The sequence below is a fragment of the Tursiops truncatus genome, chromosome 19 (assembly GCF_011762595.2).
Source record: "Tursiops truncatus isolate mTurTru1 chromosome 19, mTurTru1.mat.Y, whole genome shotgun sequence".
Classification (NCBI taxonomy): Eukaryota; Metazoa; Chordata; class Mammalia; order Artiodactyla; family Delphinidae; genus Tursiops; species Tursiops truncatus.
The window spans coordinates 48159741-48177245 of NC_047052.1; the positions used below are offsets into that span (position 1 = coordinate 48159741).

The 17505-nt window shown below is 38.8% G+C and overlaps 1 protein-coding gene across 3 annotated transcripts in view; it reads right to left on the reverse strand.

Annotated features, from left to right (window-relative positions):
- The window catches only part of LOC101329707 (uncharacterized), a 30780-nt gene extending 21333 nt beyond the window's left edge, over positions 1-9447 (reverse strand). Inside the window, exon 1 of one of the 3 annotated variants that reach the window (XM_073795928.1) lies at positions 9369-9447. The gene's annotated coding sequence lies outside the window, so the exon portion shown is untranslated. Of the gene's footprint in view, positions 1-1797; positions 5534-9368 lie in introns of those variants that run through there. The other 2 variants (XM_033846373.2, XM_073795927.1) reach the window with 2 other exon arrangements.
- Positions 9448-17505: the final 8058 nt, after the last annotated feature.

The following is a 17505-nucleotide window of genomic DNA, read 5'->3' on the forward strand; positions in this document are numbered from 1 at the left end:
TAAGAACCATTCTTAGCTGGGGAGGAAAAGGGGATTTACAAAAATAAGCCATGGGCAGTAGCTTGCCCACCTGCATCCTTGACCCTGTTAGCTTTTAACACTCAGCTGCTCCAGGATACCTTTTAACAGGTTTGGCTGCAGCCTTATTAATTCCTAAAACTTTGCCAGTCTAATAAAAGCAGGGCTTTGGCCAAGAGCCCAGGCTATAGAATCAGGCCACCAAGCTTCAATCTTGATTCTGCCACTTACTGGCAAAGTAAACTTTTACAAGTTAATTAACCTCTTGATGCCTCTGTTTCTTCATCTGTAAAATGGAAATAAAAATAGGGTTATTATGAAGAACAGATGAGTTAATGCACCAAAGCATTAGGAAGCCAGTGAGGTTCATAATAAACACCTAATAAATGTTAGCTATTATTTGTATCATCCTCATTATCACCATGAAATATACAGAAGCCACACATTAGCCTTGGTTTGTTTCTAACTATATTTACTTTAGGTAGTAATTATCAATAGGTGTATATTACCCTTGGAATATTCTGAAAAAGCTGGTGGCTTCGGCATCCCACCAAAACTTACTGAGACAAAGGACAGGGAATAGTTATACTGTTTATTCTCCCACATGCATTTTCAGAAAATTTGAACACAATCTCACGTAGCTGAAGGTTCCTATTTTCTGCTGCCTGTTGGAAAACTACACCAACCCCAAACAGATACTGAATAACTCTTTTCTGCTAATCCCTATACTTGGCAATAAACACAATGAGAAACTGACCTAGTCCCTGCTACACAGAAACCTGCAACTGAGTGGGAGAAACAGATCAGAAACAAGGAGCAGAAACTCCAGTGAACTCAGACAGGTCAACAGAAATTGCTAAAACTGAAGCTTATGCAAGTAATGTGCACTCTGTTGTACTGATAGCATGTTCTAGAAATGTCAGCAAGGTCAAGTTGGTTAATGGTATTGTTCAGGTAGGAATAATCAGTTTTGTATTCTTAATGAGTTTCAGTCTGCTTGTATTGATTGCTGAGAAGAGTGTTCAAATCTCCATATTTAATTGTGGATTTCTCTCTCTCTTCCTTCAGTTCTGTCAGATTTTCTTCACGTAGTTTGAAGCTCTGTTGTTTTCTGGGTACACATTTAGGATTGTTATGTCTACGTGGTGAATTGACGCTTGGTGTAATGTCCCTACTTCTCCCTGGTAATAGTCCTTGTTCTGAAGTCTATTTTGTCTGATATTAATACAGTCACTCCAGCCTTTTTTGATTGATGTTTGCATGGTACTTTTTTTTTAATCCTTTTAACATATCTATACCCTTATAGCTAAAGTGGGGCTCCTTTAGACAGCATATACTCAGTTTTTGTTCTTTATCCAATCTTAACAATCTTTTAAAATTAGCATATTTAGGTCATTAGCATTTCATGTAATTTTTAATATGGTCAGATTTAAGTCTACCATTTTATTATTTTTCCCTGTTTTTCCTTCTTGATTTTCTTCCTCTATGACCCTTTTTCTGCCCTCTTTTGGGTTGAATTTTTTTAGAATTAAATTCATCTCTTTTTATCTATTAGTTTTTGGCTATTATCACCTTTTTTTTTTTTTCCTCCTCCAGGGTTGCAATATACATATCTTTCACAGTGAACTCAGTGTTATTTTATCAATTCCCCCGTTCTTTAATTAGTTGTCATATGTATTCTCTATATACAGTGCTCTAGCCAAGAAAGCTATAAATTTTATTTTAAACAGTTGCATTTTTAAGAGGAGAAAAACATTTTATATTTACAAAAAAACTTACTATTTTTGTTGCTCTTTTTTCATTTCTGAAGTTCCTAGTTTCCATCTGGTATTTCTGTTCAACCTAAAGAACTTCTTTTAACACTCCTTTTTAGCATAGGTGTGACATTTTCCCCCCTTCTTCCTGAAGGAAATTTTCACTGGATATATAATTCTGAGTTGACGATTTGTTTAAGCACCTCAAAGATGCTGTTCCAATGTTTTCTGGCCTACATGATTTCCAATGAGAAATCTGCAGATGTATGAATCATTGTTCTACCACATATTTTCTCAAGAATTTTTATCTTTAATTTTCAGAAGTTTATGATGTATCCAGAAGTGATATTTTCTCTAACTATTATAGCATTAAACAAGAAGTGAATAACAAAAAGATATCTGGACAATCTCCAAACATTTAGAAATTAAACAGCATACTTCTAGCAACCAATGGACCAAGTCACAAAAGAAAGTAGAGCAGGGACTTCCCTGGTGGTGCAGTGGTTAAGACTCTGCGCTTCCAATGCAGGGGGCCCGGGTTTGATCCCTGGTCAGGGAACTAGATCCCACATGCATGCCGCAACTGAGTTCACATGCCACAACTAAGGAGCCTGCATGCCGCAATTAAGGAGCTGGTGAACCACAACTCAGGAGCCCACCAGCCACAACTAAGGAGCCTTCGAGCTGCAACTAAAGGAGCCTGCCTGCCACAACTAAGGAGCCTGCCTGCCACAACTAAGACCCAGAGCAACCAAAGAAAGAAAGAACGAGCATATTTTGAATGGAATGAAAATGAAGACACAACATATCAAAATGTATGAGATCCTGCCAAAGCAGATATTCTTTAAAAAAATGTATTCAATGATGTATATATTACAACAGAGAAGGAGTCTTAAATCCATTATCTAAGCTAAGAACTAGGGGGAAAAGGGCAAATAAATTAAACCTAAAACAAACAGAAAAAAAGGAAATAATAAACGTAAGACAGAAGTCAATAAGTCCAAAATAAACATAAAACATAAATCGATGTAACTGAAAACATGAAAACACTAGTCAAAATCAGCGTTGGCAAAATATGGCCAATTATGGTCCACTGCTTCTTTTTGTATAGGCTGTGTGCTAATGATGGTTTTTAACATTCTTAGAGATGGACTGAGTTTTTTAAGTGGTTGGGAAAATTTTTTTAAAGAATATTAAGACACATAAAAATTACATGAAATTCAAATTTCAATGTCCATAAGGTGTTATTGGAACATTATCATGCTCATTTGTTTGCATATTGCCTATGGCTGCTTTCATACTACAGCAGCAGAGTTGTGTAGTTACAACAGAGACCGTATGTGCCCCTCTCATTTCTTTATACTGTTGCTAAACACAGTACAGATCACAGTGACCTAGCTATAGCTCAACAGCAATTGAAGTATCACATGTGTTTTTTAAAGTATCGCATGTAATGATGTACCACAACATTTAATTTTTTTTATTACTAGCACATACTCATCATGTCAAAACAAGAAGAGAAAAAGAGACTTCAAATGTTGCACTTTTAAGGCACATTGGAAGTAAAATATTTTGTTACAGAATTAGATGGCAAAGCCTTTTGCCTTTTATACAGCAACAACATAGCTATGCTAAAAGAATACAATGTATGTGAACATTAGCAGACTAAGCATTCGTCACAAATATGCTCAATTCACAGTAAAGCATTGGTCAGAAGGATTTAAAAATTTTAATGAAACATCTCATTGGAACAGATATTCTTCACAAAAATAATGGAAATGAGGCTGTAACCAAAATAAGTTTTGGATATTCAGATATTCAGCTTCTATTTCTGTCCCAAGCAAATAAAGCAATTTAACAATGATGAGTTAATTAAATCATGTTTGACTGTGGCAGCCAAAGAAATGTGTCCTGAAAAAACAAACTTTTCTAAGATTATTAGACTTTGGGCAAGAATCGTTGCTCAAAGAGTTGAATACAGTGGGAACACTATAATCAATTAAAATACAAGGGAAATAATTCTGATAAACTTTATTTGGCTCTTGGCAATTCAGCATATGTCACAGATGTTGCTCGGTAACTGTTTATTGAAGGAATCATTGCCAAGTTTGAAGTGACTAATCAGTAAGTCACCAGAATAGCCTGCGTGGAACAACTACAAGTGAAAATATTTTCAAAGAAGTTGAAAACATACTAATTCAGTGTAACCAGTGTAATCTTCTGGACTGTGTGAAAACTGATTACAAATTTATAAAGCTGGTAAAAATGTAAGTTTGTAGTCTATGGTTCTTTATTGTATTATTCATCAGCAGGTACTTTGCAGAAAATATTTTAATATATCAGGTGCTATTGAAGCAGCAGCATCAACAGTGAACTTCATTTACTCTCATGGACTTAATCATCAAAAGTTTCATGAATTTCGTCAGAAACAGAAGCTAAATATCCCGACTTGCCTTACCACCCAGCAGTTCAATGGCTGAGCTGCAGTAAAGTTTTATTGTGATATTTTAAATCTCGGGCTTTCTAAGTGAGAAAAGCTGCCCTCCACCACTATTATTGAATACTGAATGGCTTTGGAAATTAGCTTTAGCTGCAGACTTCATGATGTTTTTTAATGAATTCAACCTAGAAGGCAAAAATAGCACTTATACTGTAGTAAAGTCATTTCAATGACAACTAATTTTGTTTGAATCCCAAGTAGTGCCAAGCTACTTTATAAATTTCCATTGTTGTCAAAAGTTAAAACAAGGCAGATCTTCATTCCGCACAAATTTTTAGTGTGATGCAATTGCCAAAACTCAGAATTGTACACTAAAAATAATTTTACTGTATGTAGGTTAAACAATAAATGTTAAAAATTAAATGAGGCTGTTCAACAAGCACTTGTTCAATCTTAAAGTAAATAAAGATCACCTGGGGCTCCTATTAAAAGTAAGAGTCTTGGTCCCACCCCTTCAAAATTCTAAATAAATTGACATGAAACTGGACCCAAGGACCTGCCTTTATATAGAGCTCCCAGGTGATAATGCTGCTTGAAAGCAGCCAGAGAAGAACAATGCATTACCTACAGGGGTACAATGATTCGAATGAACCCAGATTTCTCATTAGGAACCATGAGGCCAGAAGGAAGTAGCACAATACACTTTTAAAGTAGTGAAAGAAAAGAATTGTCAAAGCAGAATTGTATACTAAAGATAATAGTTTAGAAAAATATTTAGGAATGAAGGTGAAATAAAGATATTCTCAGATGAACTAAGAATTCACAGGGAGCAGACTTGCTCTAAAAGGATTGGTGAAGGAAAACTTTCAAAGGAAATAAAAGAAAGAAATTTGCATCATCAGGAAGGAGGAGCAACAGAACAGTAAATACTCGGGAAAATATGATAGGTTACTCATCTCGAGTTCTTTAAAATATATTTGACCATTGGAAGCAAAAATTATAACACTATAGGATTTTCAAGTTATATACATGCAATATATGACAACTAGAGCATAAAGGTAATGCATTAGTTTTCTCTGGCTCCTTTCTAGTTTCTTTCTTTGTCTTTCGTTTTCAGCAGTTTGATTATAATGTGCCTGGGCTTGGATTGCTATGAGTTCATCCTGTTTGGGATTTGCTCAACTTCTTAAAAGAAAACCTATAGGGCTTCCCTGGTGGCGCAGTGGTTGAGAATCCGCCTGCTGATGCAGGGGACACGGGTTCGTGCCCCGGTGCGGGAAGATCCCACATGCCGCAGAGCGGCTGGGCCCGTGAGCCACGGCCCGCAGAGCCTGCGGGTCCGGAGCCTGTGCTCCGCAACGGGAGAGGCCACAACAGTGAGAGGCCCGCGTACCCCAAAAAAAAAAAAAAAAAAAAAAAAGAAAACCTATAAGTTACACTTAAGATACTAGAAAAGAGAAGCAAAATAAACCCAAGTCAAGCAAAAGAAAGGATATAATAAAGCTAAATACAGAAATCAATGAAACCAAAAGCAGTTGTTGTTTTTTTTACCATAACAAAAACTCTAGCAAGAGTGGCAAAAAATAAAAGAGAGACAACAAAAGTTACCAATATTAGGAATGAAAAAGTAGATATCATTACTTCTAGAAGAAAATATAAGAGAAAAATCTTCCTGACTTGGAATTAGGCAGAGATCTTAGACATGAAAGGAACAATTCATAAAAGAAAACACTGATAAATCAGACTTCATCAAAATTAAAAACTTTTGCTCTGCAAAAGACACTGTTAAGAGAATGAAAAGATAAGCTATAGGCTGAGAAAAAATATTTGCAAAGGACATATCTTGACAAAGGACTTGTATCTAGAATACATGAATAACTCTCAAACATCAACAATATGGAAAACACAACTCAATTTAAAACTGGGCAAAACACTTTAGTAGAGAAGATAAATAAGCTGAAAAAAGGTACATCTGCTGAACATCATTAGTCTTTAAGGAAATGTATATAAAAGTCACAATAAGATACCAACACATGCCTACCATATGGCTAAAATTAAAAAAACAAAACCAGAAAATACTAAGTGCTGACAAGGATGTGGAGCAACTGGTACTCTCATATATCATTAATGGGAATGCAAAATAGTAGATACCCTGGAGAATAATTTGGCCACTTCTTACAAAGTTAAACATACATTTTCCTTATGACCCAGCAATCCCATTCCTGGTTATGAATTCTAGAAAAATAAGCAAAGAAAACCTTGTACACAAATATTTATAGCAGCTTCTTCATAAATGCCAAAAGCTAGAAACATTCCAAATATTCTTCAATGGGTGAATGGATAAACTATGGTATATCCATAAATGTAATATTAATCAGCAATAAAAACAAAGTACTGATACACAACTAGGATGAATGTCAAAGGCATTAAGCTGGGAACAGTTCTTGGAGCTCTCTGAGATGCTGTTCCCAGGTTATAATCCTCGATTTGGCTCAAATAAAATTTTTCATTAAAAAAACGCATTATGCTGAGTTAAAGCCCTAAAAGGTTACACGTGGTATAAGGCCATTTGTGTGACATTCTCAAAAAGATGAAATTATAGGGTTATAGTGGTCACCAGTGGTTACAGATGCGGTGAGGGGTGATTATAAAAGGAAAATAGGAGAATGTTTTGGTGTGATGGAACTGTTCTGTGGCTGATGAAAGTGGTGATTATACGAATCTACACCTGTGGTAAAATTAATAGAATTGTATCCCAAACAGGAAAAAAACAGTTAATTTTACTGTACGATGATTGTTTTAAAAAACCTGCTTCTCATCTGTAAAATGAGGGTAATGATAGGTTTGTTATGAAAAATAAGTATCTGTAAGTCACTGGAAACACTGCCTGGTCATAAAACACAATCTATAAATGTTAGCTGTTATCATTTCTATCAATGTATATCTCAGGAAATTTGTTTTAGATCATGAAAATAATTGCTCATAAGCATTTCAACAATCTGAAATAGATGATGGATTCTACAGCTCACCAACATTAAAGATTAAGGAACATCTCCATGGGTTATTTCTATTCTGTTTTGTTACCTAATTCCAATTTCAGGAATTCTGCACTGCAAACTCTTGATGCCGGCAGTCTGTTGAGTAGCTACTCTAACTCCAAACCCTTGCCAATCTTGTACTGTGTGCTGGGCACACAGAGAAAAATATGACATGGTCCCGGCAACAGAAGAACTTTCAGTGTATGAAAAGAGAGAGATGAGAAACAAAGAGCCCCAAGACATAGGTAAGTCAAACTGTATACGGGAAAACAAAGAGCATTGGACTTTGGAACCATCCCTCTCCAAAGTGCAATGTTCGTGTCCCCTAGCTTTCTCAAATGAGTGCCATTCTCCAAGCTGCAAAAATAAAAACCTTGGAGTAGCTGCTAACATCTCCCTTTCTTGGTCTTGGGTATAAACAATGGATGATAATCAATTTTTGGCAATTATAACAATAAATCAATCACTATCATACTGACTCAATGTTGGGGACTTGCTTTAAAATTTTGAAACAAAAAAAAATTGGAGCAGGGGTGTGTTGATACAAGACTGACAAATGTTAACAAGGGTTGAATTTGGGTGATGGTTCCACAGGGGTTCATTATTTTATTCTTATTACATTTGGCTCTGTTTGTAAATTTCCACAGTAAGAACTTAAGGGGAAAATAAAACCTATGATACCTATTTTGAAAAACTTAAGTAAAAGTCCAAAAATAAATCTACAGAACAGGAAAACATTAAAATATTAATACTGTTATCGCTACATCCTGTACTACATCCTTCATAAATTTTCTTCTCTATAATATGCAATCATTATTTTCATAATAGAATATGAACTATATTATTTCAAATAAAACTCAATTAAATTGCAGATAACTGAAAAAAATCTCATCAAAAACTCAAAGCTTTCATGACCCTCTATAAAAATCCAAACATGCCTTCTCAACCTGACACTAAACACATTAAGAACTAAGGCAGCAGATCGAAACGACCTAAATTCAAAACCCAGGTAAGCCTCTTACTAGCTGTGTGACCTAGGATAAACAACTCAGGCTCTGTGTCTGTTTCCTCATCTTTAACATGGGAATAACAGTATCCCCAGTTCCCATAGGGCTCTTGTGAGGATTAAGTATGTTCATTCATATAAAGCTCCTAGATTAATGTTTAGCACTAAATGTTTAAACATTATCATTATTACTCATGCCCACGTATTCCCCCATCCCTTCCTGCATTTATTCAACAAATATCAGGGCATCTTTGTAGCAGAATTTGCCCATGAGTGATGGAAATGTCTTCTCCCCTGCGAAGAGATAACATAAGAGGAAGAAGGATGCTAAGTCCTAGTCAGGTGAGTCTCTGCTGCCTGCGGCCAAAGGGTCATTCCCTCCTCACTTCAGCCTTTTGCAAGAAGTAAGGCTGGGAGAGGAAAAGAGGCTGAAAGAAATCAGAACTTCATCAGTACTCCCGCATAAATCACAGTGCACATCCCAGACAACAGCCAGAAGTGATCCTCTCCAAAATTTTTAATTAAAAAAATTAGGAGTCTGGGTTCAGCCCCGATTCCTTCAGGGATCAGAGAAGGGCCAGGGACACTGTAGCAAGAGCGCTGACCCACAAAAGCTTTCAGGGACCTGAGCGCTTTTCAGGAAATTAAAAAATACTAGTAACAAGAGACCTTGTGATTTTTAACCACAAGCCAGCCTCTGTTCTAAGTCTTTTCCTGAACATTCTCATTTAACTCTCACAATAGCCCTATTAGGTAGACACTAAGGCCAACTTTAAAGAAGAGGAGACAGAGACATGAACATACTCGCCGAATATACTGTCAGGAAGCGGCAGCGCGGGCTGGTGGTCGCGAAAAAAGCGGGGGAGGCAAGTACAGAACCCAGGAGACTCCCAACCCCAGAGACATACGGCCCTGGCCCGGGCCCCTAAACCAGGGATGCACCAACAGTCCCACGCTCCAGGAGGCTCATTCAAAGGGAGCACCAACCGCGCCCTTCGCCGCAGATGGATTCCTTCCCCAAGGTCGAGGGCCGGGTCGCTACTGGCCCACAACAAAGCGAAGAAAGGTCAGTGTAGACTCGGGGAGAGGGGCTCGGGGGAGGGGAGGCTCACCTTTCCGAGAGGAAAGAAGGCCGCGGCCTCGCGTACCTGGGCCGGAAGTGACTCTGCCTACAGAGACCTCCTGGACTACGCTTCCCAGAATTCCCAACGGGAGCAGGGACACAGCCTCATCCTCCTGTAGCGGAAGTTATCCAACTACGGTGTTCCCGGGCTACACTTCCCAGAATTCCCAGGCACCTCGTCGCCTTCCCAGGGCGGAAGTGCTGGCTGCTATACAGAGCGTGTGGATTGTACTTCACAGCGTCCCAGAATGAATTTCGTAACCCCGCCTTCCTGGAGCCGAAATGCTTCCAGACCTAGAGCGCTCTACTACACAATTCTGTATTTGCTTAAAGGCGCCTTTTCGGAGCGTAACTATCTCTGATTCTGTGGATCTTCTGAGCTGCCATTACCGAATCTCCTGGGGGGCAGCCCTTTCCGCAAGACTGCCTTTTCTCTTTTGGGTAGACAGTATTTGGATAGTCAGTATTCTCTTTAGGATAGTCAGTATGAATCAACTCTATACTGTTAGTCGAGCTTGGTCTTTCTCTCCCTTTTTTCTTAAAAAAAAATTTTTTTAAACGTGACCGAAACAAAGCAAACTCAACCAGAGCAAACTCTATTTACTTATCCACCTACCTATTCATAGAAACTACCCATAAAGACAGACTAGAGAAACTTGAAATGTGAAAAAAAGAAGAGAGAAAGGGAAGGAGGGAGTAAGGGAATAGATTATATAAAGAAAGCGATTTGTAGGCAAAAAATGCAATACTAAAAGGAAATTGTGCTGCCTGCACTGGGCACTGAATGTAAGGAATACAGGATCTCAACCTTACTTTGACTGGATTGCTTCTTTTATTCTGTATGGGTGTGAATGCATCTAGAACTCTTGACACTGCTACCTCCCATGAGCTGTTCATGCCAAGATCCACAAGAATGGACGTGAATGCCAAGAATCCACAAGAAGCAGATGCAACCACTGACCAGGGCATAAAGCAGCAGCAGCAAATGTTTTCCACATTTCCTTTGCTTTAATTTCTAACTATGAAATGTGGGTCATAAGGCAAATGGAAGGAGCTGTAGTGATAGATAAAACATTCTACTATGGGAAGGGATAAATCCTTTATGAAATCTTGAATTTTTTTCTTTTTTGAGCTTCTAGTATCACATCACCTATTTTCACCCTGCTCTTGATATCATAAATACTATAAGTTGTCAGAAAACTAGCAGAAATAAAGAAAAAAAGAGAGGAGAAAGTTTAATTGTCCACTCTTCTCTTGGGGAAGAAATACAGATTATTTTCCTTGGGCTTCCCTGGTGGCTCAGTGGTTAAGAATCTGCCTGCCAATGCAGGGGACACAGGTTCGAGCCCTGGTCCGGGAATATCCCACATGCCTGTGTGCCACAACTACTGAGCCTGCACTCTAGAGCCCACGTGCCACAACTACTAAGCCCGCATGCCACAACTACTGAGCCTGCGTGCCTAGAGCCTGTGCTCCACAATAAGCGAAACCACCACAACGAGAAGCCTGCGGATCGCAACGAAGAGTAGCCCCCGCTCGCCACAACTAGAGAAAGCCCGCGCGCAGCAACGAAGACCCAACACAGCCAAAAATAAATGAATTTTTTAAAAAAGAAATGCATATTATTTTCCTTTATGCTGGTACATGAATTGTATTTGATGTTATATCACTTGACGCTCTTGTAATCTAGAACAGCTCCCCCTCCCCTTTTTTGTATGCCCTTCACCTACTGAACTAACTAGATCAGTTGTCATGTAGGATTGCTTACATTCTGCATTTGTCCGATGGCTTTTTTGACCTGGCATTTATTGCCCTGAAACTTTGATATATTCTGTGAACTGGAGGTTAAAGGTTAGATTTTTGGCAAGGATAAGGAAAATATGGTGTTGAAAATAGCTGAACAAGGTCCCATACAGTGTCCAACTGAAACCAGTTCTAATGCTGGGTAAGTACTCTCACTAAGGAGTAAAAGAAAAATGACATAACAGCCACTATGTGAAAATGCGCAGTGGTTTAAAGAAGGGGATCATTTAAAGAAATTATACCACGTGACTCTTTAACAACCCCTCCCAAAAGGAAATGTTTTTTTAAAAAATACTTATCTAATACGTAGCTTACGTATTAAGGAAGATCAATCTGATAAAAGGTTAAGTTTGGGGGATAAAATGACAGGGAAATTTTAAAATACACTAGACAAAATAAAGGAAATGTTTTGTATACTTACGCTTCCAGTAATAATAAAATAGGTGATTTGGGACAAACATCTGGCACATGAAAGGTGGATACATTTTTTTAAGTATTGGAAGGCATCAAAACACAAGGTAATGGAGAGTTAGTGGGCTAAAATTCAGAAAAAGTTGGGGAGTCATGTATTAGGGGCTGCTTTTCTCCTGGGGTGATGGTCTAGTCAAAGAGCCGAAAAGCCCAGAAGCTCTGTAGCACTCTTGACACCCATTTGGGGCTAGGGGAACAAAAGGTGCTGGAAATACCTATAAAATACATATCTTTTCAAGCACACATAAAATATTTACAGAAAGGGGTCATAAGGTGCGCCAAAAAGAATAACAACAAATTTCAAAATATTGAAATAAAATTAAATGCTTTCTGAATACAATGAAATTCAGCCAAAAATCAATAACAAAAAGATAATTTAAAAATTTCCATGTATGCATTTAATAAATTATCTCTTGGCTTCAAACCCAACCTTCTTTACATTGCTTTATGGGGCTGGAATGAGAGGGAAATCTGCAGCTATTCTCTTTACTTTGCCATCTGGGTCTATGTTAGGCTCTGCCAATAGAGGGCGACGGTGATTCACATATTTGGTATCAGGATTTTAAAGTCATGTGTATCAGAATCTTCTGAAGAGGGACTTCCCTGGTGGTCCAGTGTCTAAGAATCTGCACTCCCAATGCAGGGGGCCCGGGTTCGATCCCTGGTCAGGGAACTAGATCCCGCATGCATGCCACAATTAAGAGTCCGCATGTCGCAAGACTAAAACAAACAAACAAACAAACAAAAAACAGATCCCGCATGCTGCAACAAAGATTCCGCACGGCCTAAATAAACATTAAAAAAAAAAACCCAACAAAAACACCTAGGGACTTCCCTTGTGGCGCAGTGGTTACGAATCCGCCTGCCAATGCAGGGGACACGGGTTCGAGCCCTTGTCCGGGAAGATTCCACATGCTGCGGAGCAACTAAGCCCATGCGCCACAACTATTGAGCCTGCGCTCTAGAGCCCGCGTGCCACAACTACTGAAGTCGACGCGCCCAGAGCCCGTGCTCCGCAACAAGAGAAGCCACCGCAATGAGAAGCCCGTGCACCGCAACGAAGAGTAGCCCCCGCTCGCCGCAACTAGAGAAAGCCCGCGCGCAGCAACGTGGCCAAAAATAAAATTAATTAATTAATTACTTTTCAAAAAAGAAGTTAAGGCTGGGAAAGGAAAGGAGGCGGGGGGAATCAGAACTGTGTCTCCCTTCTGCACGAATCACAGAACACAAACTCACACACTATCCTGGAGACACACACACACACACACACACACACACACTCTCTCTCTCTCTCTCTCTCTCTCTCTCTCTCTCTTCTGAAAGAGAGAGAGAAAATGAACCCAGAAGAAATTCAGGAATAACCTGGATTCCTGCAGGGATCAGAGAAAAGGTCTGGTAGCACTGCCAAGTGGGACTCATCTCTTCCTGGGCTCATGTAAGTTGTCAGGTAACTGAACATTTCTCAGGAAATTAAATACATTAACCAAAAGATACAATTACCTTTGGCTTTAAACCTTTTATTTGTGACTATCCCACTTAACCCTCCAAACAACTCTACTAGGTAAGTACTATTATTTCCCTCTTCTTACAGGAAAGGAATGCAAGGCACAAACAGATTAAGTTAGCTGCTTAATCTCACACCCCTAGGAGGCGGCAGAGCTGCAGGGTCAGTTGGCGATTAGGAACAGACAGCACAGAATACAGGAGACTCAACCCTCGACCACCAGTCGTGGCACTCAAGAAGGCTCAATCCAGTAGGGCCCAACCCCACCCTCTGCCTCTGGCTGCACATTCCCTCTCATAAGGCCAAGGACATGTCACAGTTGACCCCAGCCAAGCAAAGAAGCATTGCCGTCCCGTGCCTGAGTTTCTCCAGAAGAAGGACTGCCAAGACCTCACTTCCCTGGAGGAAGTGACTCTACCCACAATTCCTGTTTACGCTCCCAGAACTCCCGACAAGATACTAGTCACAGCCGCGCCCCCCTGTAGCGGAAGTTCGCCGCCTACAGAGCTGTTAGACTACACTTCCCAGAACCCTCACGTCATTACCCTCCTAAGGCGGAAGGTTGACTACTACCCTTAGAGCCTAGATTACATTTCACGCGATTCCAGAGGAATCAGGGAAGAACTACTTGTTTAAACATGTTCACTTATTTGATAATTAATCACATTTTTCCTATGTATTTACTTGCTATAGCGATTGCTTCTTTTAAAAACTTGACTATTCATATCCTTTGCTGTATTCATATCCATATTCCTATTGAGGTTTCATTACCTTAAGATTCCTGTTAAGGATTTTAAACCATTTTCTAGCATATATGTCAATATATGTCAAATAGGTCAATATTTTCAGCCCAGTTTACTATGTCTTCTACCTTTATGTATGTTGCCTTTTTAATATAGGGAAATTAACGTTTTTCCATACAGACTTAATCATTGTTATATTTGCTTTGCTTAGAACTCTGTGCATCTATAACAAGCAACCTTTTCTGTGCTCCATTACTATTCCACACGTTTTAAAAGTATTAATTTCATTTAACTCTCACTATCCCACTAAGTACTATATAATTATAACCTGGCAACTGATTCACAGAGATTAACTCGCCCAAAGTTATAACACTAGGAAGTGGCTGTGCTGATTGCGAGTCAAGGAGAGGCTGGGGAAGCACAGAACCCAACAGACCATCAAACCAGCGATGCATCACCCCAACCTGGGACGCGCTAACCGCTGCAAACGCTAGGAGGTTCTGCCGAGAGGGAGGCGTAAATGCCTCTACCCCTTGTCCTCTGCCGACCATCGCTTCTCTTCCTCAAGGCAGAGGGCCGGGCCACTGCTGGTCCCTCGTCTAGGCTGAGGAGGTGCGGAGTAGTTGCTGGGACTCAAGTCTCCACTCCACATGGTGTAGGATGGCCGCAACCTCCCCTGGAGCGGAAGTTCTTGCAACTCACTTCCCTGGATCCGGAGACCACCCGAGAGGGGCCGCACCCCGCACTCCTGAAGAGGAAGTGTTGTCGATTGCACGCAGCTTCTGGACTACACTTCCCAGAATTCCCAATGGGTCTACAGCCCTGCCTATCTGGGGTGGAACTGCTTCAGACTACAACTCCCAGAATGGTCTGCGTGGTAGTGCTTCCGCCTTCCCTCCACTCTTTCTTTTGGTAAAATTCAACCTTGTATTTTTTTTTTTCCAAGAAAAAACTAAAACGTGGGAATTTAAAGGAAATATGGATATTTAGGGGTAAAAAAGAGACGCATTTCACATTAAAAGAAAATTAACACATTTTAGCAGGATATGCCTATGACAAAAGACAAGGGACTTGGTCTGTGCTGCACTGGATATCGACCTTAAGGAACATGGAATTTCAGACTTGGTTTGACTCCATTGTCTCTTTATTTGTGCCTGTCTTCATCTACTTCTGAGTTTGCTGTCTGGTATAAACTATTTACTGCAAGATGCCAAGAATCCACAAGGAGTTTCACGCACTGTTCAGGCCGTAAAACAGAAACTGCAGTGCTGTTTCTGACAAATGAGAGGAGGTGCACTGGCAAGGAACTGGAGAAAATATTGTTTTAGGGAAAAGGTCTCTTTCCTCGAAATTTTTTGAGTTCAAACTCAGGCTTCCCTTTGACTACTCCTGTGTTGTTCTCTTTGACATCATATATTTGCTAAGAATATTTCTTTTCTATAGATCTGTTTAAACAAAGTGAGGTCATGTTTATTTGAGGCTGTGGGGTAGGTAGGTTGATGTAGGAGATGGAGTCATATAACAAGTGAAACTACAGGAAGTATGTACTTCCGCTTTCCTTCTGGACAGGAAATAATTTTTTAAAATGAAACTTCTAAAAATAATAGGAAAGTATGGAGAATAGTAATATGAAATATCAATACTAAATACATATACCTTAAATTTAACACTTATCAACATGCCACACTGGCTTCACTTATCATTTTAAAATTTTGTTACTAAAGGATTTTAAAACAGTCTTTGACATTATCATTTCCTTCCAAATACCGTATTGCTTAAAAATAATAATATTTTACAGCTGGTTTATTCTAGTTACTATCCAAGTAGATCAATTCATTGTATTTGATTGTTATCTTAGCTGAGGCTCATTTATTCTAGAACTATATCCTACATACATACACAAGCACTGCCATTTTTTAATGTCCTTGAACTGTTGGAGAAATCAAGATGTCAAATTAGGTGTCTGAATTCTGGATTTGTCTAACGGCTTCTCATACTTTCTCCTCTAATCTTCTAGATTTCCTGTAAAGTAGACTTTTGATTTAAAGACTAGATTAGATACAGGTTTTTTTTGTTTTTGTTTTTGTTTTGGCAAGAATACTTCATAGAAGGGACTGAAAGTATTTGAACAGAAACATTCTGTTCAACCAAAGCCAATGCAAATCCTGGGCCAGTTTCTCTCCAACAAAGAGAAAAACAAAAACAAATAACAGCAAATATGTAAAAAAACACACATGGCTTAAAACAAGGAAAGCACTATCACAAATCACATCACATGATCTCCTATATAACAGATTCTATCTTTGTGAGAGGCAAAAGAATATTTGGTAATCTGTTTTGAATTTTCACATATATTAAACAGGGTAAGATAAAAGCAAAGATTTTTCAGATGAGGAAAATAATTTGGGGAAAGGCTTACAACACTGAAAAGTGAAGTGTAGAGTGGTGGAGGGGGATGGTTCCCGGTGCTGCTCTGCATTCTAAAAATCTTTTCTATTAGTCACAGATTGTACTTGATCTTTTATAACTTCATTTTTTTCCCTCCAAACAATATGTGAAAAATTTGTAGGTCTAGATCATTTTTAATGGTGTATATTATTCCATTACATGAGGATACCATAATTTGCTCAATCTTTCTTTTTTTTTTTTTAAACATGACTCTTTTTTTTTCTTTTTCTTTTTTGGCCACACTGAGCAGCATGTGGGAATCTTAGTTTCCTGACTAGGGATCGAACCAGCAGCCCCTGCAGTGGAAGCGCAGAGTCTTAACCACTGGACTGCCAGGGAAATCCTTCCTCAATCTCTTATTCATGGATCTTTAGGTTCTTTGCAATTTTTATTATTGCAAAATTCTTAGAAGATGTTCCCTTCTGAAACCATCTTTTCCAACTTGTGCAATTATGTCTGAAAGATAAATTCTGAGCAGTAGGATTAGTGGATCAAAGACAATGCTCCTTATACACTTTGATACGTATATACAAAATCCTCTCCAGAAATGTTACACCTGTTTTTTTTTCCCCACTAACTTATGTGAGGATGCTAACTTTTTTCTACTCCCTTACTGACAATGAGCTTTGTTAATCTTTCACTATTGCCCACCTGAATCGGTAAGAAAGTAATACTTCAGGGATGGTTTTATTTGCATTTGAATGGCTGTTTCAGACACAGACAATAACTAGTATGAAAATGTAATGTAAGAAAAACTAGGAATAAAATATGATCCAAATGAAGAAACCTATAAATAAACTAAGATACAAAAAAAATACATTGTTATTGAAGATGAATAAAGATATTGTAAAGTATCTCCTCCTCCCAAATCCAACAATAATCCGAAACTAAATCACTATTTTGGTAGGAACTTGACAAAATGAGCACCTTCTAAAAACCCATCATTAAACAAGACTGCTGAGAAACAGTGGTGTCTGCTTCTGACAATGAACACTTTGGCTTGGCCTTCTATAGTTGTTACCCACTTGAGTAAAATGTTAGTTTTACTTAATTTTATTAATACTATTTGCAGTGCACCATTTTTTTTAATTGCATTTAAGATGTGAGCTGACAAACTTTTTCACTACACATTACGGAAGTTCTCTGCTGTATGGGAT